This window comes from Budorcas taxicolor, chromosome 21 (assembly GCF_023091745.1).
Source record: "Budorcas taxicolor isolate Tak-1 chromosome 21, Takin1.1, whole genome shotgun sequence".
Lineage (NCBI taxonomy): Eukaryota > Metazoa > Chordata > Mammalia > Artiodactyla > Bovidae > Budorcas > Budorcas taxicolor.
The window spans coordinates 11,167,759-11,192,549 of NC_068930.1; the positions used below are offsets into that span (position 1 = coordinate 11,167,759).

The 24,791-nt window shown below is 42.1% G+C and overlaps 1 non-coding gene across 1 annotated transcript; it reads right to left on the minus strand.

The window, feature by feature from the left end:
• Positions 1 to 5,849: 5,849 nt before the first annotated feature.
• On the minus strand, positions 5,850 to 5,921 carry TRNAC-ACA (transfer RNA cysteine (anticodon ACA)). Its single transcript has one exon. It is a non-coding gene; the product is annotated as a tRNA-Cys (tRNA).
• Between the last annotated feature and the right edge of the window lie 18,870 nt (positions 5,922 to 24,791).

Here is a 24,791-nt window from a genome sequence, read left to right on the forward strand (position 1 = left end):
ATGAATAGCAGCACGCCAGGCCTCCCTGTCCATCACCAACTCCCGGAGTTCACTCAGACTCACGTCCATCGAGTCAGTGATGCCATCCAGCCATCTCATCCTCGGTCGTCCCCTTCTCCTCCTGCCCGCAATCCCTCCCAGCATCAGGGTCTTTTCCAATGAGTCAACTCTTTGCATGAGGTGGCCAAAGTACTGGAGTTTCAGCTTTAGCATCATTCCTTCCAGAGAACTCCCAGGGCTGATCTCCTTCGGAATGGACGGGTTGGGTCTCCTTGCAGTCCGCATGGTTTGCTGCTAAGCTGCCAAGTCGCTTCAGTCGTGTCCGACTCTGTGCGACCCCATAGATGGCAGCACACCAGGCTCTGCCATCCCTGGGATTCTCCAGGCAAGAACACTGGAGTGGGTTGCCATTTCCTTCTCCAATGCATGAAAGTGAAAAGTGAAAGTGAAGTCGCTCAGTTGTGGCCGACCCTCAGCAACCCCATGGACTGCAGCCTTCCAGGCTCCTCCATCCATGGGATTTTCCAGGCAAGAGTACTGGAGTGGAGTGCCATTGCCTTCTCCGCCACATGGTTTACACACAGGTAATATAGTGTGTTGTGACGACAACTGAATAGAGCAAAGAAAGTTGTCTCCTGCGGATGAACTTAAAAGCAGATTACAGTTCCATTATGAAAACTGAACAGGCAGATCAGAAAGCAAGGCATGTGAGATAAGTAACCATTAACGATCTTAGGTAAATATAATTAGATTTGTATTGAATGCAGGCTCGATGGGAAAAGCTCATTGTGACCCAGCATCATTCGTTCTACATGACTGCCTCCTACTCTGCCTTGGAGACGGTCATGTGGTAACAGACTCTTGTTGATTTCACAAAACACCTCCTTGCAAATATTTGATGCTCAGGAAGAATTCTAATTAAATTAAGTAAGAAAATTATCATGAAAGCAATGTAAATTGTAATAACATTTAAAAATCACTTTATGAACTGAGTCCAGAGAATCAAGACTGTTTTCCAGTGGACTCGTGCTGCGATCATGTGAATGGGCGCCAGTCCCAGACCCCTGTTCTGGTCCCATTCAGACCCTTCCACCACTGGAGCCCTTCTCCCTGGTCTGAAGCAATAACCACTGTTGTCAGCACAGCATGTACATTTGTAAGCTTCCCTGGTAGCTCAGGTGGTAAAATATACATCTGCAATGCAGGAGACTGGCTTCAGTCCCTGGGTCGGGAAGGTTCCTGGAGAAGGGAATGGCTACGCACTCCAGTATTCTTGCCTGGAGAACCCCATGAACAGAGGAGCCTGGCTGGCTGCGGTCCATGCGGTTGCAAAGAGTCAGACACCGACTGAGTGACTTAGCATGCACGCGTGGTGTGTATATTTAGTTTTTATGTGTTTGTCTTGCACACAGTCACACACATCAATTATCTTATAGTTATGGGTCTACACCTGGTTTCTCTTCATGTCGAAGTATCCTGGAGCTTTTTTTTATCAGTACCTAAAGGCCTGCCTTTATGTAATGCACAATTCCATTTTGTAACAGCACCATTGTTTGTATAATCGCAGTACCCCTAATAGGCATTCAGGTAGCTTTAGATTTGGGGTCATTAATAATAGCAGTGCTGAACATCTCGTGTCTCTTGTATATGTGTGTAAGTATTTTCCCTAGGATAGAAACCTTACGGTGTAGTTGCTGTGTCAAAGGATGTGTCATTTTAAATGTAAATAGATGCTGCTAAAATGTTCCCCCACAAATCATATCCTCTTAATGAGTGGACGGCATCAATTTTTTATCTTGTCAACACTAGATATAACCAGTCTGAAATATTTTCCACTCAGATGGGTGAAAAATGGTATTTCATTAGGGGTTAAATTTACCTTTTTTATGACTGTGAGTGAAACTGCATATTTTCACACGGCATGTTCTTCTGGGAGATGGCAATTGATCTTGTCCTTTTTCTCATTGAGTTATTTTTTCTCATTGAGTTATTTTTTATGTATTTTGAATATTGAAACTTGGTGTTATACATTGTAAACATTTTCTCTCATCTTGTGCATTTTAGTCTTTTATAACTATTACAGATGCTTTAAATTTAAATATAAAGTCATTTGCTGTGGTCACATGTATCAGTCATTACATTATGTTATCAATTGTTTTAATCATAAAAAGACCTTCCCTTGCAACTCTAAAGCCTTTCTCTATATTTTTTTTTCTAAAATTTTTAATTATTTTTTATCTTAAGCTCTTAAATAATCTGAGTCTCTTGTCAGGAAAAATACTTATTTTCCCCCCAAGAGATAGCTAGTTCCTCCTACATAATTTATTGTGATTGGTTTATCCCCATTCTTCAGTTTGAGAATATGTCTTTCTATCACACAGTGAATTGACAAAGTCCATCAGTATGTTTAACAAGAAAAATTCTCTCTTGTACTGCTCCGTTGGCTGTGCCTACACCAAAGCAACATCTTTGTTTATTTCAGGTTTTTCTACAGTATGCTTTGGTAACAAGTAGAGCAAGTATCACTTCCTTTCTATTCTTTAAGCATTTTATTTTAGCTATTTTTATACATGCTTTCTTCCAAAAAATATTTTCGGACCAACCTGTCTGGTTTTCATTAAAAAAAACAACAACTGTGTATTCAATACGGATAGCATTGGAGAATAGTGAATTTATGTTAAATTGTTGGGAATGAGCAGTTTTAAACACCTTCCAGGACTTATGTGTTCTTCAGTAAAATGGTATCTTTTCCTTCATATGGGTCTTGCACATTTTTGGTGAGGTTTATAATTTATATTTTCTCTGCTGTTTTGATGTGATAAGATTGTTTTCCTCCTATATATTTTCAGATTGCTTATTGCTTATGGGCTTCCCTTGTGGCTCAGCTGGTAAAGAATCCTCCTGCAACGCAGGAGACCTGGGTTCAATCCCTGGGTTGGGAAGATGCCCTGGAGAAGGGAAAGGCTATCCACTCCAGTAGTCTGGCCTGGAGAATTCCATGGACTCTATAGTCCATGGGGTCACAAAGAGTCGGACATGACTGATCAATTTTCACTTTCTTTCAAGAATAATAAGAATGCAGATGACACCACCCGTATGGCAGAAAGCGAAGAACTAAAGAGCCTCATGATGAAAGTGAAAGAGGAGAGTGAAAATGTTGGCTTAAAGCCCAACATTCAGAAAACTAAGATCATAGTATCCGGTCCCATCACTTCACGTCAAGTAGATGGGGAAACAGTGGAAACAGTCAAAGAGTAGGATTCAAACCTTATTTCTAGCATTTGCTGCGTAAAGTTGAGGAAGGGACTAAGCTCTCTGAGCTTCTGATGCTAACATCTTCCTCGCTGTGGGTCACATTATTGAATGAAAAGTGCTTGAAAGTGAAGGTCATTCACTCGTGTCCAACATGGAATTCTCCAGGCCAGAATACTGGAGTGGGTAGCCTTTCTCTTCTCCAGGGGATCTTCCCAACCCAGGGATCGAACCAGGTCTCCCACATTGCAAGTGGATTCTTTACCAGCTGAGCCACCAGGGAAGCCCTGAAAAATTCCTGCTGTCCAATAAATGCCCAACAAATGGTGGCCTTTGTGGTGCTTGGTAGAAACGGACTTTGAGTCTGACAGGGCTGGTTTTGAGCCTTGGCTCTGCCACTTCCTCGTGACATGCACCTTGGACAAGCCATTTGGACTCTTTAAGCCTCAGTTTCTTCAAAGTCAGGCTGGTCATAATTAAAGGATTCAGTGAGAACACATATGTGTCAGTACCTCGTAATATTTCATGTGACAGTAGCTAGTAGTCATGTCACTTCTGACAGTCTTCCTTCTCAAGGCAAGAAAAACAAATGCTTTTGTTGAGATGTAGAAGACAAATATATTTCACTCAGTTCAGTCACTCAGTCATGTCCGACTCTTTGCGACCCCATGAATTGCAGCACACCAGGCCTCCCTGTCCATCACCAACTCCCAGAGTTCACCCAAACTCATGTCCATCAAGTCAGTGATGCCATCCAGCCATCTCATCCTCTGTCGTTCCCTTTTCCTCCTGCCCTCAATCCCTCCCAGAGTCTTTTCCAATGAGTCAACTCTTCGCATGAGGTGAAACTGGAGTTTCAGCTTTAACATCAGTCCTTCCAAAGAACAGCCAGGACCAATCTCCTTTAGAAGGGACTGGTTTGATCTCATTGCAGTCCAAGGGACTCTCAAGAGTCTTCTCCAACACCACAGTTCAAAAGCATCAATTCTTCAGTGCTCAGCTTTCTTCACAGTCCAACTCTCACATCCATACATGACTACTGGAAAAACCATAGCCTTGACTAGACAGACCTTTTTGGCAAAGTAATGTCTCTGCTTTTGAATATGCTCTCTAGGTCGGTCATAACTTTTCTTCCAAGGAGTAAGTGTCTTTTAATTTCATGGCTGCAATCACCATCTGCAGTGATTTTGGAGCTCCCCAAAATAAAGTCTGACCCTGTTTCCACTGTTTCCCCATCTATTTCCCATGAAGTGATGGGACCAGATGCCATGATCTTCGTTTTCTGAATGTTGAACTTTAAGCCAACTTTCTCACTCTCCTCTTTTACTTTCATCAAGGGGCTTTTAGCTCCTCTTCACTTTCTGCCATAAGGGTGGTGTCATCTGCATATCTGAGGTTCTTGATATTTCTCCCGGCAATCTTGATTCCAGCTTGTGCTTCTTCCAGTCCAGCGTTTCTCATGATGTACTCTGCATAGAAGTTAAACAAGCAGGGTGACAATATCCAGCCTTGATGTGCTCCGTTTCTTCTTAGGACGTCCCTGCTATGAGATACTGATTATACAGTGCTGTGTGCTATATCGTTGTTCCTATTGTATACACAGTAGTTTGCATCTCTTAGTTCCATATTCCTAATTTATTCCTCCTCTCCCCTCTGCCTTTGGTAACCACATTTGTTTCCTATGTCTGAGTCTGTTTCTGTTCACATTCAGTGATATAAAGTCCAAGTTTAACAAGTACCTGTCAATGAGTCATGAATCTTCGCCTTCACCACCTGCCCCCATACGATGTACAAAGGTTTTTCACAAGCAGGGTGGGGACGTGCCTCTGACTTCTCTCACAATCACCACTAACAGCTGTGAAACTTCAGGTGAGTCATCTGGTGTTTTGTAAACAAGTGTCAGTATCCCAAAGATACCTGCTTATAACTCCACCTCTGGTCTGTATATGCAAATCATTTCCATGTGCATTTTATGAGAACATGGATTTTTTCAGTCAACGCTTAAAGTGTGTTACTTCTCTGAAAATCATTGAACAATAAATGTAAAGCTCAAGGGTATTGGCAAAGAATGTGAGGAATTAATTGGCAGTCTTAAAAGTTCTACTTGGAAAAGTTCATTACTTCTAACGGCTTTTTTACAAAATAATTTGTTTCAAGGTTAGAATAGATGGTTGTCACGTTGATGGATGTGGTTCATTGGGCTTCACCTCTAGGATGTTCAAATCAGCCACTGCCTGATTGCAGAATCTGCCTGGATATGATATTATGAAAAAAAAAGTCTCATCAATATGGTTTCCTTCAATCAAATGTTCTTACACTGCAACCCACTGTGTCCAATTTCAAAGAATTTCTGACACTGTTTCCACTGTTTCCCCATCTATTTCCCATGAAGTGATGGGACCAGATGGGACTCAGACATGTCTGAGCGACTGATTTCTTTTTTAATCTTGTAATGATCTGTGAAAGTGAAAGTGAAGTCGCTCAGTCGTGTCTGACTCTTTGTGACCCATGGACTGTAGCCTACCGGGCTCCTCTGTCCATGGGATTTTCCAGGCAATAGTACTGGAGTGGATTGCCATTTCCTTCTCCAGGGGATCTTCCCAACCCAGGGATTGAACCTGGGTCTCCTGCATTGTAGACAGACGCTTTACCGTCTGAGCCACCAGGGAAAGTACTGAATCACTATGCTCTACACCTGAAACTAACACAATATTGTAAATCAACTATACTTCGATAAAAATTTATTTATATTAGAATTTTTTCAGGATTCATGTTTAGGATGTAAACAGGATTGTACATGAGGGCAAAGATTACGGATAGATTTTCTTCGCCTCGCTTGACCCGAGGTTGCGCACACGTGCTACCAGCGCAGAGCGGGTGCTGAGAGCCGCAGGGGAAGGTACAGGAAGTCGGTAAAGGGGTGACTGCTGATTACCCCAGATCCATTGTAGGCAGTCAGTCTAGAGCAGTGGTTCTAAGCTGACAATGTGCTGTAGAATTTTCTGGGCGCTTTAAAAATACAGACGCTTGGTGTATCGCTGACCCCGCTCAGAGTGGCAGTTGTCTTGCTGTTCATACTGTCTGCTGAACCCAGGGTAGGCAAGGTGCGAGCTAAGAGGCTGGAAGAAGACTTGAGGAGCCATAGGGACTGCAGACACGTTTCTTCTCTCCTGGCTGGCCTGGCAACCTTAACACAGCCTCACTCCTGGCTGACGCAGCAGCCACAGCATAACCATAACATAGCCATAACGGAGCCATAACATAACCTCACATGACATAGTCATGGGGTCACTCCAATGCGGCCCCAGCACAGCAGCAGGCTGGGCTTTCATAGTGACATTCATTACAGGGGTGCTGCACAGACACTAGCCCACAACCAAGGAGAACCTCTTGCTGCGCATGTGCGGTGCTAGAAATGATTCCAGTTGTTACATAGTCATTATTTACAAAATGTGGAGCAGGAGAGCCTGAACAGACCATCTTGGCTCATTTGCTCTCTCCCTACACTTGGGTTCCACCCAAACAAATTGCATCAAAGACTCTGGCCTTGTCACTGATGTTTATTTCTGAGCCTTCCCAGAAATCCCAGCTTAAATCGCATATCTGGTGCAAGGACCATGGCTCTGAGTATTTGTTGTCTGAAAGGTGAGTTCGTTCTCATTGGAAATGGAAAACAACCTGGTAATCCTTATTTGTTTAGAAACAATGGTAGTATCCGGGCTTAAAGTTAAGGATTCAAAGAAGAAATAAAAATATACGGGAAGTGCCAGGCTTGAGTTCTTAACCTGAGATCCCTGAAATCATAGGGGTTCTGTAAACCCCTGAAATTATGTGCCAAGTTTGGCGTATATGGGGTCTCTGTGTTTAGGGGATGGGATGTTAGTCACTCAATCATGTCTGACTCTTTACAATCCCATGGACTGTAGCCTGGCAGGCTCCTCTGTCCGCGGGATGTTCTGGGCAAGAATACTGGAGTGGGATGCCTTTCCCTTCTTCAGGGGGTCTTCCACATCCAGGGATTGAACCTGTATCTCATGTCTCCTGCATTGTCAGGCAGGTTCTTCTCCACTAGTGCCACTAGTGATGGAGAGAGAGGGGTAAAGATTCATCCCTTAGAGAGGATTCTCAAAAGAAGCCACAGAGGGAAAAGGCATTTTCATGAAATTCATACCCACACAAAGATGCACAGTGTTAAAGAAAATGTGGGAGGGCCCTGAGTACTTCCCCAAATTGTCACTTTTCTTCTGTTTCCTTCACATGCTCTGATTCTTTCAGTCACCAGTTCCTTGTTCTCAGGGGACTGCTGTGGCTCCCATCTGCCGTCCTGCCCTAGAGAAAGTCATCTTTCCTTGGAGCACCTTAGCACAGCTGAGTGGGTTCCATCTCAAAACTACAAATGTTGAAGTAGAACAGACAAGATGAGCCAACAGCAAAGACAGTTGATAAGATACTTCATAACACACAAGGGTCACCTGAAGCGTCTTCTAATTTTTACCATGTTCCTGCTCTGGATGTCCGTTCCACTTTCCAGAGATCTTAATATTTGACTTCCTCCTGACCTTCCATCTCCTCTTGGCTGGGACAGTCTTAGCTCTGGCTACCGGCAGCCTTCTCATGAGCCAGAAGTCTCTGGCAGACCGCTTAGAGATTCCCGTCTTGTTTCTGAAATAAGGGACGTCTTCATGCCTTCAGCAACCTACGATTTCCGTCTGTTTTCATAGGGAGGATGGCAAATAGGTTTGAACTCACATGCTAAACCCCACCAACTGGTAAAAGCATCCTCACAGAACTTCTTAAACTGAAACATGTGGGTATTCTGTGAGCATCTTGCTAAAATGCTGGTTCTGATTCCCTCTGAGACCTGCTGTGAGTAGCAGGCTGTGGGAGAGTTCTGTTCCTTTGGCCATGTCTGTCCAAGGATCAAGGAGAGGGTGGCCGAGCCCTGAGGTGCCCTGAATTTGCCAGATGAGATAACAGCTCTTGCTCAGGTGCACAGCCCGGCTCCTGCCTGGATGCTTTGTGGCTGCCGCAGACATCCTGCTCCGTGAGCTCCAGTTTTCCTTTTCCTTGTTGACTTGTTATTCCTTCCCTTAGCACAGAGAGGAGGCTCTTTATTGTTCCTACAGCCCAGGAGCAGCTCACATTACAGCCCTGCCATCAGTGTGCTTGAGATCTGGCCTTGGCAGCCCTGTAAGAACTGGCTCCCTTCTGTCTATTGGATGGGTCTGGAGAGTTTCTGCTGCCCCAGCCGGCGCCGTGTGGCCAGAACCCCGGGTGTTCCTGAGCTTCAGTCGGACCCTTACAGCTGTCTTGTTCCTTGCCCAGGTTGAGGCATCCACTCCGCTTCTCTGCTGAGTCTGGAGCCCAGCCTTTCTGAGGCTTGGCTCTGCTTCAGATATGGCTAATACAACCCAGATGGAGTGTGAAGGTGAGATGCTGACAGCAACTAGCGATGGAACTTGGACTCTGAGCCGCAGCATTTCACCCTGCCCCACTGGATGCTGCCCTTAGGGGCTGGTGCCAATCCTGCCTGGGCCAGCAGTATCTCTGCTACTGCAGCTTGGTGAGTCAGATGTTGTTGGGACTTGCTGTTCCAGTCCTGGAAGCTGCTGGCATGCTAAATGATTATTATTAACAGTAGTGGTATTAGTATTAATAATAATGATATAAGCACTAACAATTAGCATTTATTGATTGCTTCCTATGTTGCAACCTAGAGACTAAGTGTACTGCACATATTTTTTCATATAATTCTCTGAAGAACCCCATGAGATAGTTTCTCTTTTTGGCACAATCTTTGTAATAGAGAAACTGAGGCCCAGGGGGGGGTCAAGGAACTTGCCTCAAATCACTCAGATAATGAGAGGTGGAGCGAAGACTGGAACTCACAGTTTTCACTCAGTTTTAAAGCCTGTGCTCCTAATCACTAGGACACACTGTCTCCACTGCCAAGTGCCCAAGCCCATCGCTGACTGACAGCTGCTATAACTTCAGCAGTGAAAAACCACTAATGAGTTTCCTTTAGAAGCTGCTGAATGTCAGAGGGAGAAATGTTTGGGGGAGGCATCTGATTCTGCAACTTTTGTGCTCTGGAACTCTGCATAAGCAAAGTTCTTAAAAGTTCGTGGGCACACTATTTGCATATGAATGACTACTCACAGTTTAAATATCCGGGAAGGGAGTTGATACCTTCTGTCATTCTCGATTGTTTAACAAATTAATAAGGAAGCATGACCAGCTGAAAGTGGAAATCATTTCAGGCTGGGAGTGACTATGAAGCCGTACTGCAGTAGATGGGTGGAGACAGCAGCCAGAAGCAGCCATATGTCAACGGGAAGCAGGAGGTGTGATGCCATCGCCTTCACAGCCTGAATATGAGTATTTGGTCCAAGTGCCAGAAACTTTGACCTCTCCTGCTCTATGATTTCCCTGGCAGACAGTCACACTGCCGCATGGAAATGCTGCCAGACAGTGCAGTCAGCCCTTGCCAGATACACAAGTTACAAGTTCTTTACTGATACACAATCCATCAGGCTTTTTTTTTTTTTTTTTTGGCTGTGCCATGCAGCATGTGGGAATCTTAGTTCCTTGACCAAGGATCGAACCCACACCTCCTGCACTGGACTGCCAGGGAAGTCCCCAGAAAACACCATCTTAGGGTAGTTTCTATACCGTTAATTATGATTGCTTTGCATTTTTATTACAGTTGTCCTTAAGGATGTTTAAAGAGTTTTCAAAGATAGTTTTTAAATGCCAGTGATCACCTGAAGGATCTCCCGGCGCTTTGTTTGTGGCATCTTCTGGCCCCTAACTTTGGAAGAAATATCGGAGCTCGTATAGTCCTGAGCTGAGTGCTGCCAAGGTCACTGGGTTCCTTGGCTGGGTTTCTTGGTGGTAAAAAGAAACTGACTCCAACTAACTTGGGGAGGAAAGAATGGGCATTTATTAGAAAGCATCTACTAGTTTACAGAAGGGATGACTGAGAACCAGACGGGACAGGAAGTAGGAGAGCTCCAGAAATCTAGGGGTCAAGAACTAGTGCTCTGCCTTTACAAACTGCTCACTGTCAAGAGAAAACCATTCATCTTTCCTCTTGAGTCATACAGTCCTGGGGTGGAGAGCACTTTAAACGTGCTGCAGTCAAGAGCTCACTTCCGGGACCAAGGCAGGGAAACACCTTGGCTGACAGACAATGCTGTTTGGGTAGCTTGACTGGCAGTACAGCCCCAATTACTATCCTCCCTTTATCCATGGCCCTTGAAATGACTTCACAGCTTTTCCCCTCAAGGCGGAGGTATTGTTTCTTTACCCTTGAACCTTGGCGGGCCTGCTTTAGTCGGTGATGTTTAGGGCTTCCCTGGTGGCTCAGCAGGAAACAATCTGCCTGCCACTGCAGGAGAGGCAGGTTTGATCCCTGGGTTCAGAAGATCTCCTGGAGGAGGGCGTGGCAACCCACTCCAGTATTCTCACCTGGAGAATCCCATGGATAGAGAATACTGGCGGGCTACAGTCCACGGGGTCGAAAAGAGCTGGATACGACTGAGCGACTAACACAGCAGCCATAGGTGGCATCTCTGGGGGTGGGCCACAGGAGGCTCGTAAGGTTCTGCTCTCTCTCTTTTGGAAGCTGCAAGTCCTGAGAACAAGGGCAGGCCAACATGGTGGGGCATGAGAGGCTGTGTGCCGTGCAGAGAGGCCATCCCAGCTGAGTCATCCTAGCCAGTGAGTCCATTAATTCCCTGTGCCTCAGATGGCTCCCCAGCCTCAGCAGTTCAAGGCGCTGGTCCATGTTTATTACCTCACACGGCCTCTGAAGGTCAGGAGTCCACGTGCCACATAGATGGGGAGCTTCAGGCTGGGGGTCTCTTGCGAGGTTTGGACAAGATTTTGGCCGGCCCTGTAGTCATCTGAGGCCAGAACTTTCTCTTCTGTAAGTTGCTCTCACAGGCCAAGTGGCTCCCTCACTTGGCTGGTCAGTCGGCATTACTTGTTTACTAGACAACTTCCTTACCCCTCGCGGGGGCCTCTCTCCCCCTCTAGGCTGCTTGTGTGTCCTAAGAACAAGCCCACGCCCCTCCCCAGAGCAGACCATCCAGGAGAACAAGCTGGAAGCAGCAATGCCTTATGTGACCTCAGAAATCCCACACCATTACTCTGCCGCATTCAATTAGAAATGAGTCTCTATGTCTGGCCAATATCCAAGGGGAGGAGAATTACGTGCCACCTTTCAGAAGAAAGAGTGTGAAAGACTTTTCAGACGCATCTTGAAACCAGCACAAAAAGTCAGCCTCTAGTCACCTGTCCAGCTGACTGAAGAGGCATGGGCCCCTGGGATCAGCCAGACCAGCCCACATCAACAGAAGGTCCCAGAAGACCACATAAACTTTAAAAAAAAATTGTGTTATAAGCCACAAACATTTACAGTGTACAGTTTGTCATGTGTGTGTGTGTTAGTCTCTCAGTCGTGTCCGACTATGTGACCCCATGGAACAGAGAGCTGGTCTGGCTCTTCTGTCCATGGAATTCTCCAGGCAAGAATACTGAAGTGGGCTGGCATTCCCTTCAGGGGATCTTCCTGACCCAGGCATTGAACCCGGGTCTCCAGCATTGCAGGCAAATACTTTACTGTTTGAGCTGCCAGGGAAGCCTCACGGTTTGTTAAGTAGCAGTCATGATTACTATACTTATTCATACCGCATGCGGTAAATGGCTGCCCCAGTGGCTCAGCAGGTAAAGAAGTCACCTGCAGTGCAGGAGACACACAGAGAAAGAAGTGGCAACCCACTCCAGTGTTCTTGCCTGAAAAATTGCGGAGACAGAGGAGCCTGGAGGGCTGCAGTCCATGGGGTCACACAGAGTCAGGCGTGACTGAGTGACTGAGCACACGCAGTGAGAGGGCTAGCTCTCCAAAGGAATGCCGGACTTAGATCTGCTGACATACCTGTCTTCAAGCAACGTGCAGTTCTCTGAAGGAATGGCACGGGTAGGTTTCATGAAGTGAAAGGACCACAGTAGAAGCATTGCAAGGCCCAGAGTTCTGTCAGACTGTAAACTCCTACTGCAGATGCTAAGTGATTCTGTTTTTAAACTTAGTTTATGAATGTAGAGTTGATTTACAATGTTATGCTAATTTCTGCTGTGCTGTGGCTCAGGGGTTAAAGCGTCTGCCTCCAATGCGGGAGACCCGGGTTTGGTCCCTGGGTCGGGAAGATCCCCTGGAGAAGGAAATGGTAACCCACTTCAGTATTCTTGCCTGGAGAATCCCATGGACGGAGAAGCCTGGTATATGCACACATATATGTATCTCACTCTCACTCACTCAGGCAATCATCTCCAGCTCTTTGCAACCCCGTGGACTACAGTCCACCAGGCTTCTCTTTTCATGGAATTATCCAGGCAAGCATACTGGAATGGGTTGCCATTTCCTCCTCCAGGGGATCTTCCAGATTCAGGGATTAAACCTGAATCTCTTACGTCTTCTGTTTTGGGAGGTGGATTCTTTACCACTGCACCACCTGGGAAGCCATATTCTTTTCCAAAATGGTTTATCACAGGATATTGTGTATATTTCCCTGTGCTCTACAGTAAGACCTGGTTTATCCATTCCGTATATAATAGTTTGCATCTGCTAATCCCAAACTCCCAATCCAGCCCTCCCCCCCTCCCCCTTGGCAACCACAAATCTGTTCCCTGTACCTGTGAGCCTGTTTCTGTTTCACAGATAAATTAATTTGTGTCATAGTTTGGATTCCACATATAAGTGGTATCATATGGTGTCTGCCTGTCTCTTTCTGACTTACTACACTTAGTATGTCATCTCTAAGTCCATCCATGTGGTTGCAAATGACATTATTTCATTTTTAATGATTGAAAACTATACAGAAAAGATCTTCATGACCCAGATAATCACGGTGGTGTGATCACTCACTTAAAGCCAGACATCCTGGAATGTGAAGTCAAGTGGGCCTTAGGAAGCATCACTACGAACAAAGCTAGTGGAGGTGATGGAATTCCAGTTGAGCTCTTTCAAATCCTGAAAGATGATGCTGTAAAACTGCTGCACTCAATATGCCAGCAAATTTGGAAAACTCAGCAGTGGCCACAGGACTAGAAAAGGTCAGTTTTCATTGCAATCCCAAAGAAAGGCAATGCCAAAGAATGTTCAAACTACCTCACAATTACACTCACCTCACATGCTGGTAAAGTAATGCTCAAAATTCTCCAAGCTGGGCTTCAACAGTACATGAACTGAGAACTTCCAGATGTTCAAGCTGGATTTTGACAAGGCAAAGGAACCAGAGATCAAATTGTCAACATCCACTGGATCATAGAAAAAGCAAGAAAATTCCAGAAAAACGTGTACTTCTTTTTTTTTTATTGATTACACCAAAGCCTTTGACTGTGTGGATCACAACAAACTGTGGAAAATTCTTCAAGGGATGGGAATACCAGACCACCTTATCTGTCTCATGAGAAATCTGAATTCAAGTCAAGATGCAACAGTTAGAACTAGACATGGAAAAACCTACTGGTTCCAAATTGGGAAAGGAATACGTCAAGGCTGTATATTGTCACCCTGCTTATTTGACTTATATGCAGAATACATCATGCAAAATGCTGGGACGGATGAAACACAAGCTGGAATCAAGATTGCCAGGAGAAATATCAATAACCTCAGATATGCAGATGACACCACCCTTATGGCAGAAAGAGAAGAGGAACTAAAGAGCCTCTCGACAAAACTGAAAGAGGAGAGTGAAAAAGCTGGGCTAAAACTCAACATTCAGAAAACTAAGATCATGGCATCTGGTCCCAACATTTCATGGCAAATAGATGGGGAAACAATGGAAACAGTGAGAGACTTCATTTTCTTGGGCTCCCAAATCACTGCAGATGGTGACTGCAGCCATGAAATTAAAAGACACTTGCTCCTTGGAAGAAAAGCTATGACCAACCTAGAAAGCATATTAAAAAGCAGAGACATTACTTTGCCAACAAAGGTCCATATTGTCAAAGCTATGGTTTTTCCAGTGGTCGTGTATGGATGTGAGAGTTGGACTATAAAGAAATCTGTGCACCAAAGAATTGATGCTTTTGGACTGTGATGTTGGAGAAGACTCTTGAGAGTCCCTTGGACTGCAAAGAGATCACACCAGTCAATCCTAAAGGAAATCAGACCTGAATATTCACTGGAAGGACTGATGCTGAAGCTGAAACTCCAATACTTTGGCCACCTGATGCAAAGAACTGACTCATTGGAAAAGACCCTGATGCTGGGAAAGATTAAAGGCAGAAGAAGGGGCCAACAGAGGATGAGATGGTTCGATGGCATCACCGACTCGATGGACATGAGTTTAAGCAAACTCCGGGTGTTGCTGATGCATAGGGAGTCCTGGCATGCTGCAGTCGGTGGGGTCACAAAGAGTCAGAAATGACTGACTGAACTGAACTGAGTATTCCATTGTGTGTGTGTGTACGTGGATAACACCTTCATCCATTTATCTATTGATGGACATTTAGGTTGTTTCCGTGTTTTGGCTTAACTGTGAATAGTGCTACTATGAACATTGGGGTTCATGTATCTTTTTGTATTTTAGTTGTGTCTTGATGTATGCTCAGGAGTGGGGTTGTTGGATTATACAGTAACTCTATATTTAGTTTTTTGAGACTCTTCTATACTATTCTCCTGAATATTCATTGGAAGGACTGATGCTAAGGCTGAAATTCCAAAACTTTGGCCACCTGATAAGTAGAACAAACTCACTGGAAAAGACCTTCATGCTGGGAAAGATTGAAGGCAAACGGAGAAGGGGGCACGGAGGATGACATGGTTATACAGCATCACTGATTCAATGGACATGGATTTGAACAAATTCCAGGAGATAGTGAAGCACAGGGGAGCCTGGCGTGCTGCACTCCAGGGTGTCACAAAAAACTGGACAGGATTTAGGGATGGAACAACAACAGAATTATCCACAGTGATTGGACCAATTTACATTCCCACCAACAGTGCAGGAGTATCCCTATTCTCACATCCTCTCCCACGTTCTTTATTTATAGATTTTTTAAAATTATGATCATTTTGATTTCTGTGAGGTGGTGCCTCATTGAGGTTTGATTTGCATTTCTCTAATAAGCAGTCATGTTGAGCATCTTTTCACGTGCCTGTTGCTCATCTGTATGTCTTGTGATTGACTCTTAATTAAGCAACTGGTCAACCCTGGAGGGGCATCAACCTCAGCCTTTCCTAAGAGATGCCATCTAAGCAGGGTTAAAAGCTTCATAGGAATTGCTGAAGTACTGAATATTAAATACTGAACTATTCAGAGGGCTTGAATATGCAAAGCCTTAATGGTGTGAAGCAAGATGGCATAGTTTAGAAACCAGAAGTAGTTCAGAATTCCTAGAACCTGAGGTATAAGGAAACACTGGTGGAAATGCAATGTAAACAGGTGGAAAAGGGGCTGACCATCAAAACCTTCATATGGAGACGAGATCATCCATCTTACTGTTCCCAGAACAGTCCTGGAGGACAGTCCTACTGATTCTGTTCGTATGGCACCCTTTCAATATCAAGTAAATCTTCGTTTGGATGATAAATTATATGGGCAACACACCCCTATGTTGGGATAAGAAGAACCAGTTTTCACAGTTTAATCAGTGATGGCGCTTTTCACTCTATGATGAAATAATGGGGGAATACTGTAACTTTCTGTGAGCTGAAAATAAATTGGAGAGAAAACTAAGAATCAAGAAAGTTATTTTTGATGAGTGATTAGAAAGGCAAGACTTTCCAAAGAGTCTTCTTAATCCTATTTTTCAAAAGATGATATTTATTCCTACAGCTTCCTATTAGAAGTGCAAACTTGCTATTTAATGTGAACTGAAAGTTTGCTTTTCCTGGATTTCTACCATGTTTTCTTGTTGGCGGTCTCTACTTTTTAAGAAAACTGCTGAAAATTTTAGTGTAATTTAAGGTAAGTATGCTATGTTGTTAATGTTCCCCATTAATTACTAAAGTCACATTATTCTGAAAATAGAATTTTTAATAGTTATCTTTTTATGTCTTATCACTGTCTTTCATCACATACAACACAGATAGTCATATGTGCTAAAACCAAAATATTTTTACATTGACTGAAAAAAAAAACTTGCAAACCTCTCTCTCCAGGGAAAGATTTTTAACTCAGAAAATAGCAATTTTGTGATGAGCTACCAGATAATTTACAATATCTGTCAATGGTGGTATTGCTTATGCACTTCCTTTCAGATCCACAGTTACTAAAAATAGAATTCAATTAGTGGCTGGTTCTTAGGAAGTTCTGGCATTTATGATTCAACTCAAAAAGATGGCATTACATGGACAGCAAGTGATTATATAGCAATACTTTTCAGTACATCAGAGGAATTTCAACAGTTACTGAAAAGAAAATAAATTTTCTTTTCTGCAGGTTATACATTTAGATGTTTTCTGTCTTTAAATAAAAGATTTTAATGTCTCTTCAATGTCTCCAAGATTTTAATTCTTTACCTTGGTCAGATGCTTTTATGGTTGTTAACACATTTGTAACTTTCTTATATAATTTTTGCAGTCATAGTTATTTAATATTTATCTTAAAAATTTAGATTGATACATCCCCCCTTTAGTTTCAGTGTAAAATTAAAGCAGAAAATAAAGGGATAAATGCAAATTAATATAATCCAGTATGATTTTATTTTTAATCCACTTTGTTGGCTTAATGATTTTATAGAGTTTTACCAGCTGAGCTACCAGGGAAGCCCAATGATTTTATAGCGAATATCTTGACTTACCACAGTCTACTTCAAAGTGCTGTTTCACCAATTCGTAAACAACCTCATGTTAGTATACTTTCATTTCTCTCCCTGTAGCCTTTGTCCTGTTATCATGATGCATTTTGCTTTATTATCTATTATAAACAGTGAGCTACATTGCCAGGAGAAATATCAATAACCTCAGACATGCAGATGACACCACCCTTATGGCAGAAAGTGAAGAGGAACTAAAAAGCCTCTTGATGAAAGTGAAAGAGGAGAGTGAAAAAGTTGGCTTAAAGCTCAACATTCAGAAAACGAAGATCATGGCATCTGGTCCCATCACTTCATGGGGAATAGATGGGGAAACAGTGGAAACAGTGTCAGACTTTATTTTGGGGGGCTCCCAAATCACTGCAGATGGTGACTGCAGCCATGAAATTAAAAGACGCTTACTCCTTGGAAGAAAAGTTATGAACAACCTAGAGAGCATATTGAAAAGCAGAGACATAACTTTGTCGACTAAGGTCCGTCTAGTCAAGGCTATGGTTTTTCCTGTGGTCATGTATGGATGTGAGAGTTGGACTGTGAAGAAAGCTGAGCACCGAAGAATTGATGCTTTTGAAGTGTGGTGTTGGAGAAGACTCTTGAGAGTCCCTTGGACTGCAAGGAGATCCAACCAGTCCATTCTGAAGGAGATCAGCCCTGGGATTTCTTTGGAAGGAATGATGCTAAAGCTGAAACTCCAGTACTTTGGCCACCTCATGCGAAGAGTTGACTCATTGGAAAAGACTCTGATGCTGGGAGGGATTGGGGGCAGGAGGAGAAGGGGACGACCGAGGATGAGATGGCTGGATGGCATCACTGACTCGATGGACGTGAGTCTGAGTGAACTCCAGGAGTTGGTGATGGACAGGGAGGCCTGGCGTGCTGCGATTCATGGGGTCGCAAAGAGTCGGACATGACTGAGCAACTGAACTGAACTGACACTGTTATCAGTTTTGTTTTAAATAATCAACTGCCTATTAACAGTGGAAATCACCCGTCTATTTATCCAGGCAGTCAGTTTCTAGTGCTCTTCATGCTTTTGTGTAGACCCTCGTTCTATCAGGTATCACTTTCTCTCTGCTTTGAAGAAACCTCATTTGGTCACTGGTCATAAATTTTTTTAGCCTTTGTAAGCCAGAAAGTTTCTATTTCAACTTCGGTTATTTAAACATCTTGTTGGAGTACAGTTGTTTTTCAGTGTTGTGGTAGTTTCGAGTGTATGGCAAAGCGATTCAGCTGTGTGAGTACACATAGTCCTTCTTGTTCAGATTCTTTTCTCGTGTGGCTTGCCACAGAGTACTGAGTTGTTTTCTGTGCTCCACAGTAAGTCGTTGCTGTCTACCACTGCTTATATACAGTAGTGTGTGTGTGTGTGTTCCTCTCAGACTCCTGATTTATCCCCCCATCCCCCACAACATTTCCCCTCTGGTTATCTTCAGCTTTCGAAAGCCAGTTTTCATAGGTTATAGAACTCTAGGTTGGCAGTTTTTCCTTTCACTACTTTAAAGATATTTCTCCACTGCCTGCTTTTCACATTGTTTCCTTGGAGAAATATGCAGACATTTCCTTCTGCTTGCTTTACAAATTTTCTCTCTGTCACTGGTTTTGAGGAGTTGATTATGATGTGAGATGTACTGAGTTCTTAGATAGGTGAATTTAGACTGTAGATCAAATTTGGGAAATTTTTAGCCATTGTTCTTTTACAATATTTTTCTGTTTATCCCCCTATTCCTCAGGCACTACAATTGCTTGTATACTAGTCTGATTGAAGTTGCCCTGCAGCTCCCTGAAGCTCTGTTTGTTTCTGAGTCTCTCTGTGTCTGATTTTAGTTTCTTTTGTGATGTCTCTAAGTTCACTAAATTTTCTTCAATGTCTAACCTGCCATTAATCCCATCTAGTGTTTTAGTTTTTAATTTTTAGCTCACACATTGTAGTTTTTATCTCTCAACCTTTCATTTGGGTCTTTTCTTTATATCTTCTGTCTCTGTAATTTTCTGAACATAGGGAGTACAGCTATAATAAATGTTTTAATGTATTTTTTTTCTGACTGTAACATTCATGTTGGTGCTGGGTTGGTTTCTGTTGAATTTTTCTTTATTGTCATCCTGCTTATTTAACTTCTGTACAGAGTATATCAGGCAAAATGCAGGGCTGGATGAAGCACAAGCTGGGATCAAGATTGCCAAGAGAAATATCAACAACCTCGGATATGCAGATGATACAATATGCAGATAATGGCAGAAAGCAAAGAGGAACTAAAGAGCCTCTTGATGAGGGTGAATGGGGAGAGTGGAAAGCTGGTTTAAAACTCAACATTCAAGCAACTAGGATCTTGACATCTGGTCCTAACAGTTCATGGAAAATAGAAGGGGAAAAGTGGAAGCAGTGACAGATTTTATTTTCTTGGGCGCTAAAGTCACTCTGGACAGTGACTGCAGCCATGAAATTAAAAGACTTTTGCTCCTTGGAAGAAAAGTTATGACAAAACTAGACAGTGTATTTGAAAGCAGACATCACTTTGCTGACAAAGTTCCATATAGTCAAATTTATATGTATAGAAAAGGATCTCTTAAATAAAACCAAAGAAATAAGGGAATTAAAGAGAGTAATTAAAGTGTATTAAATTTTGAAAAAGTCTATTCATTACACTGCTGCTACTGCTGCTAAGTCACTTCAGTCGTGTCCGACTCTGTGCGACCCCATAGACAGCAGCCCACCAGGCTCCCCCATCCCTGGGATTCTTCAGGCAAGAACACTGGAGTGGGTTGCCATTTCCTTCTCCAATGCATGAAAGTGAAAAGTGAAAGTGAAGTCGCTCAGTCGTGTCCGACTCTTAGCGACCCCATGGACTGCAGCCCACCAGGCTCCTCCGTCCATGGGATTTTCCAGGCAAGAGTACTGGAGTGGGGTGCCATTGCCTTCTCCAATTCATTACACTATAAGATGTATATACTAGAAGCAGCTAATTTCAAACAACATAACTTTCAAAGGGTCAATATCAAAAATATGTTTTAGAAAAGCCTTCTAAAATCATTGAGACAAAGTTTATCAGTACAAATAAGGGCAAAGTCAGCGATTCTGATAAAATGTTTCTTTAAAAAAAAAATCAAATAACCATAATATACCTTACTGGTTAGAATGTGAATTCATGCAAGCATTTTGTAAAATAATGTGTCATTTTTTAGAAAATTGAAAATGCATATATTAGTCTACAACCCATTCCTAGGGATATACCCAATGCACTGAGATGTGTTCAGGAGTGTTCATAGCAGCAATATTTGTAATAGCAAAGTTTTAACAACAAGAAAAGTCCGTTGATAGGAAGATGACTGGATTGTGGTATATTCACATAGTAGAATCCTATGCAGTAATGAAACTGAGTTGAGCACAGCTCTATGTACCTCAATAGGGATAAGTCTCATGTTGGTGTTAAATGAGAAAAGCAAGTTACAATAAAAACCAAATAGCATAATACTTCTTATATGAAGTTCAAAGGCATATGAAGTATAAATAATACATTATTAAGGGATTCATGCATTATGACAGTAAACAGAAATAATGTATATAAATTTTAGAAGATTAGTTACTCCTAGGAGGTGATGAGAAAGAGAGAGGGGAGTTGGTACAGAGAGGAAAGTTCCAAAGTATTACTAATACTCTATTAACCTTTGTGGAATATTTGAGTATTTTGCAATTATTTTTATACCTTATACCTTTATATTATTTATTTTTAGGATACATGAAGTATTTTATAATAATAAAAGTGAAATAATTTTTTATTCATACTAGCTATGTAGAGAGCAGAATTTTAATTGTTTAACTTAATCTTATTTAGCCTCTCAAAAGAGCTGTCCTTAAAACTATAATTTATTCAAATACATTATAAACTAATTGAATTTTAAGATAGTATTTGGAGGTCTCAAGTTCTTGAAAATAATTGTGCCTGAAAGATAACTTATGAGCAACCAATTAAAACATTTAATTGAAAATATTAACCTTACATTGACATAAAGTGTAAACACAATCAACTTATTTTAAAATTCCCATTTGAAATAATTAACATCTTTTGAAAATGAAAGTTATAATTTTTATTCATTTAAAGATGAATTCCTAACAATAATATTAAAATACAATTACATTTCAAACTGTTTTAATCGTTACTTTTGTTTTTAACTGTAACATTACATTAAAAAAATTATAACCTCTTTATTGTTAGAACTGACAAAAATAGCAAAAAAAGTGCTCATATAATAATAAGACACAAAATGAAACAAATTTGTTGTGAGTGTGTGTTCAGTGTGTATTTTATAAGTAACATTCTCCACAAGTTAACAACTTAAGGGAAAAAGCTATCATTGTGAGTTCATGAAATCATCGTTTAGAGTTGAGAGGAAGAATTCAATCTTCTCTCACATCAGGCATGCTGACCACAGGACCTTTTTAGATGTTGCCTTTGCCTGGAATATTCTCTTTCCTTAGGTATCCTCACAGATACCATCTTCACTATATTCAGATCTCCACTCACCTTTTCAGAGAGATTTTTCCTTGTCATTTTATCTAAAATATTAACTTCAGTTCAGTTCAGTTGCTCAATCGTGTCTGACTCTTTGCGACCCCATGGTCTACAGCACATCAGGCCTCCCTGTCCATCACCAACTCCCGGAGTCCACCCAAACTCATGTCCATTGAGTTAGTGACGCCATCCAACCATCTCATCCTCTGTCATCCCCTTCTCCTTCTGCCTTCAATCTTTCCCAGCATCAAGGTCTTTTCAAATGAGTCAGCTCTTCGCATGAGGTGGCCAAAGTATTGGAGTTTCACCTTGAGCATCAGTCCTTCCAATGAACACCCAGGACTGATCTCCTTCAGGATGGACTAATTGGATCTCCTTGCTGGCCAAGAGACCCTCAAGCATCTTCTCCAACACTACAGTTCAAAAGCATCAATTTTTTGGCACTCAGCTTTCTTTATAGTCCAACTCTCACATCCATACTTGGCTTCTGGAAAAACCATAGCCTTGACTAGATGAACCTGTGTTGGCAAAGTAACGTCTCTGCTTTATAATATGCTCTCGAGCTTGCTTTTCCCCTCCGTAATTGCTCATACCTCCTTATTTCTCTTCATTTTCCCTCCATTGCATTTACTGTATTCTTTTTTAAAAAACTTTACCTGTATATTGGAGTACAGTTGACTAACAATGTGTTAGTCTCAAGTGCACAGTGAAATGATTCAGTTCTACATATATTTATTTTTTTCAAGTTCTTTTCCTGTTTGGTTGTCATGTAATATGGAGCCGAGTTCCCTGTGCTGTACAGTAGGTCCTTGTCAGTTGTTGTTTTCTAACATGCTAGTTATTTTACTGATTTTTTCCTATCTGTCTCCAAAACAGCATTTAATTTAACTTCTCAAGGAGAGGGATTTTTTAATTTTCTTTCCTATCCGTTTATCTATCCAACCATCCATCACTATATCACCAATATATTAATAAATATATTGAATATTTGTCAAATGAACACAAGATGAATGAATGTCATTATAAAATAAGAACTATCCATCTTTAGAAGATCAACAGTTTAGGTTGCTGCTGCTGCTGCTGCTAAGTCGATTCAGTCGTGTCCGACTCTGAGTGACCCCATAGACAGCAGCCAACCAGGCTCCCCCGTCCCTGGGATTCTCCAGGCAAGAACACTGGAGTGGGTTGCCATTTCCTTCTCCAACGCATGAAAGTGGAAAGTGAAAGCGAAGTTGCTCAGTCATGTCTGACTCTTAGCGACCACATGGACTGTAGCCTACCAGGCTCCTCCATCCATGGGATTTTCCAGGCAATAGTACTGGAGTGGGGTGCCATTGCCTTCTCTGACAGTTTAGGTTAAAATAAACTTAAGTAACTGGGTTAAAGTATACAATGGACCTGTATCTTTTACAAGTTCATTAGAATCCAAATTATTACAAACAATGCAGAATGAACTAATTTCATCATAAAGTATTAAGAGATATATGTAAAAATTGTCACAAGAGTTTAGTGGCAAGTCTTACATATCACAGTTCTACATTGATAAGTTTTAGAGATAGTTTATTGTTGGAGAAATAAATAAATGTTTATATTTGTTTTAATTAATATTTTATTTAAAGGTATATTGCATAGCTTATCAATTTAGAATAGTTTAGGTAGAGAATTAAAAATTCAATTAAGCACATATTACAAAAGTGTTAACAGTAAATTTAAAATACTAGTTTAACCTCTATATTTGCTATCTCTGTCACCATATGGGAAAACATCACCTCTGCTCACAATAAATAATGTGATTTACACCCCTAACCCTAGGTTTGGGCTCTAGTGCTCTTCTCATTACACCTTATCTGGGCTGCTTAGAGAAAATTGAATCCATGTTTTGGAGTAGGGAGTTTTCAAGGTGGGCTGGGGTTTTTGTTGTTCAAAAAAAGCAAAGAATGCTTTTAAAGGTTTCAGTTCAGTTCAGTTCAGTCACTTAGTCGTGTCCGACTCTTTGTGACCCCATGAATCGCAGCACGCCAGGCATCCCTGTCCATCACCAACTCCCGGAGGTCACTCAGACTCACGTCCATTGAGTCAGTGATGCCATCCAGCCAGCTCATCCTCTGTCGTCCCCTTCTCCTCCTGCCCCAAATCCCTCCCAGCATCAGAGTCTTTTCCAATGAGTCAACTCTTCGCATGTGGTGGCCAAAGTTTCAGCTTTAGCATCATTCCTTCCAAAGAACTCCCAGGGCTGATCTCCTTCAGAATGGACTGGTTGGGTCTCCTTGCAGTCCAAGGGACTCTCAAGAGTCTTCTCCAACACCACAGTTCAAAAGCATTAATTCTTTGGTGCTCAGCTCTCTTCACAATCCAACTCTCACATCCATACATGACTACTGGAAAAACCATAGCCTTGACTAGACAGACCTTAGTCGGCAAAGTAATGTCTCTGCTTTTGAATATGCTATCTAGGTTGTTCATAACTTTTCTTCCAAGGATTAAGCGTCTTTTAATTTCATGGCTGCAGTCACCACCTGCAGTGATTTTGGAGCCCCCCAAAATAAAGTCTGACACTGTTCCCACTGTTTCCCCATCTATTTCCCATGGAGTGATGGGACCGGATGCCATGATCTTCGTTTTCTGAATGTTGAGCTTTAAGACAACTTTTTCACTCTCTACTTTCACTTTCATCAAGAGGCTTTTTAGTTCCTCTTCACTTTCTGCCATAAGGGTGGGGTCATCTGCATATCTGAGGTTATTGATATTTCTCCCAGCAATCTTGATTCCAGCTTGTGTTTCTTCCAGTCCAGCGTTTCTCATGATGTACTCTGCATAGAAGTTAAATAAGCAGGGTGACAATATGCAGCCTTGACGTACTCCTTTTCCTATTTGGAACCAGTCTGTTGTTCCATGTTCAGTTCTAGCTGTTGCTTCTTGACCTGCATACAGATTTCTCAAGAGGCAGGTCAGGTGGTCTGGTATTCCCATCTCTTTTAGAATCTTCCACAGTTCATTGTGATCCACATAGTCAAATGCTTTGGCATATTCAATAAAGCAGAAATAGATGTTTTTCTGTAACTCTCTTGCTTTTTCCATGATCCAGTGAATGTTGGCAATTTAATCTCTGGTTCCTCTGCCTTTTCTAAAACCAGCTTGAACATCAGGAAGTTCACAGGCTGAAGCCTGGCTTGGAGAATTTTGAGCATTACTTTACTAGCATGT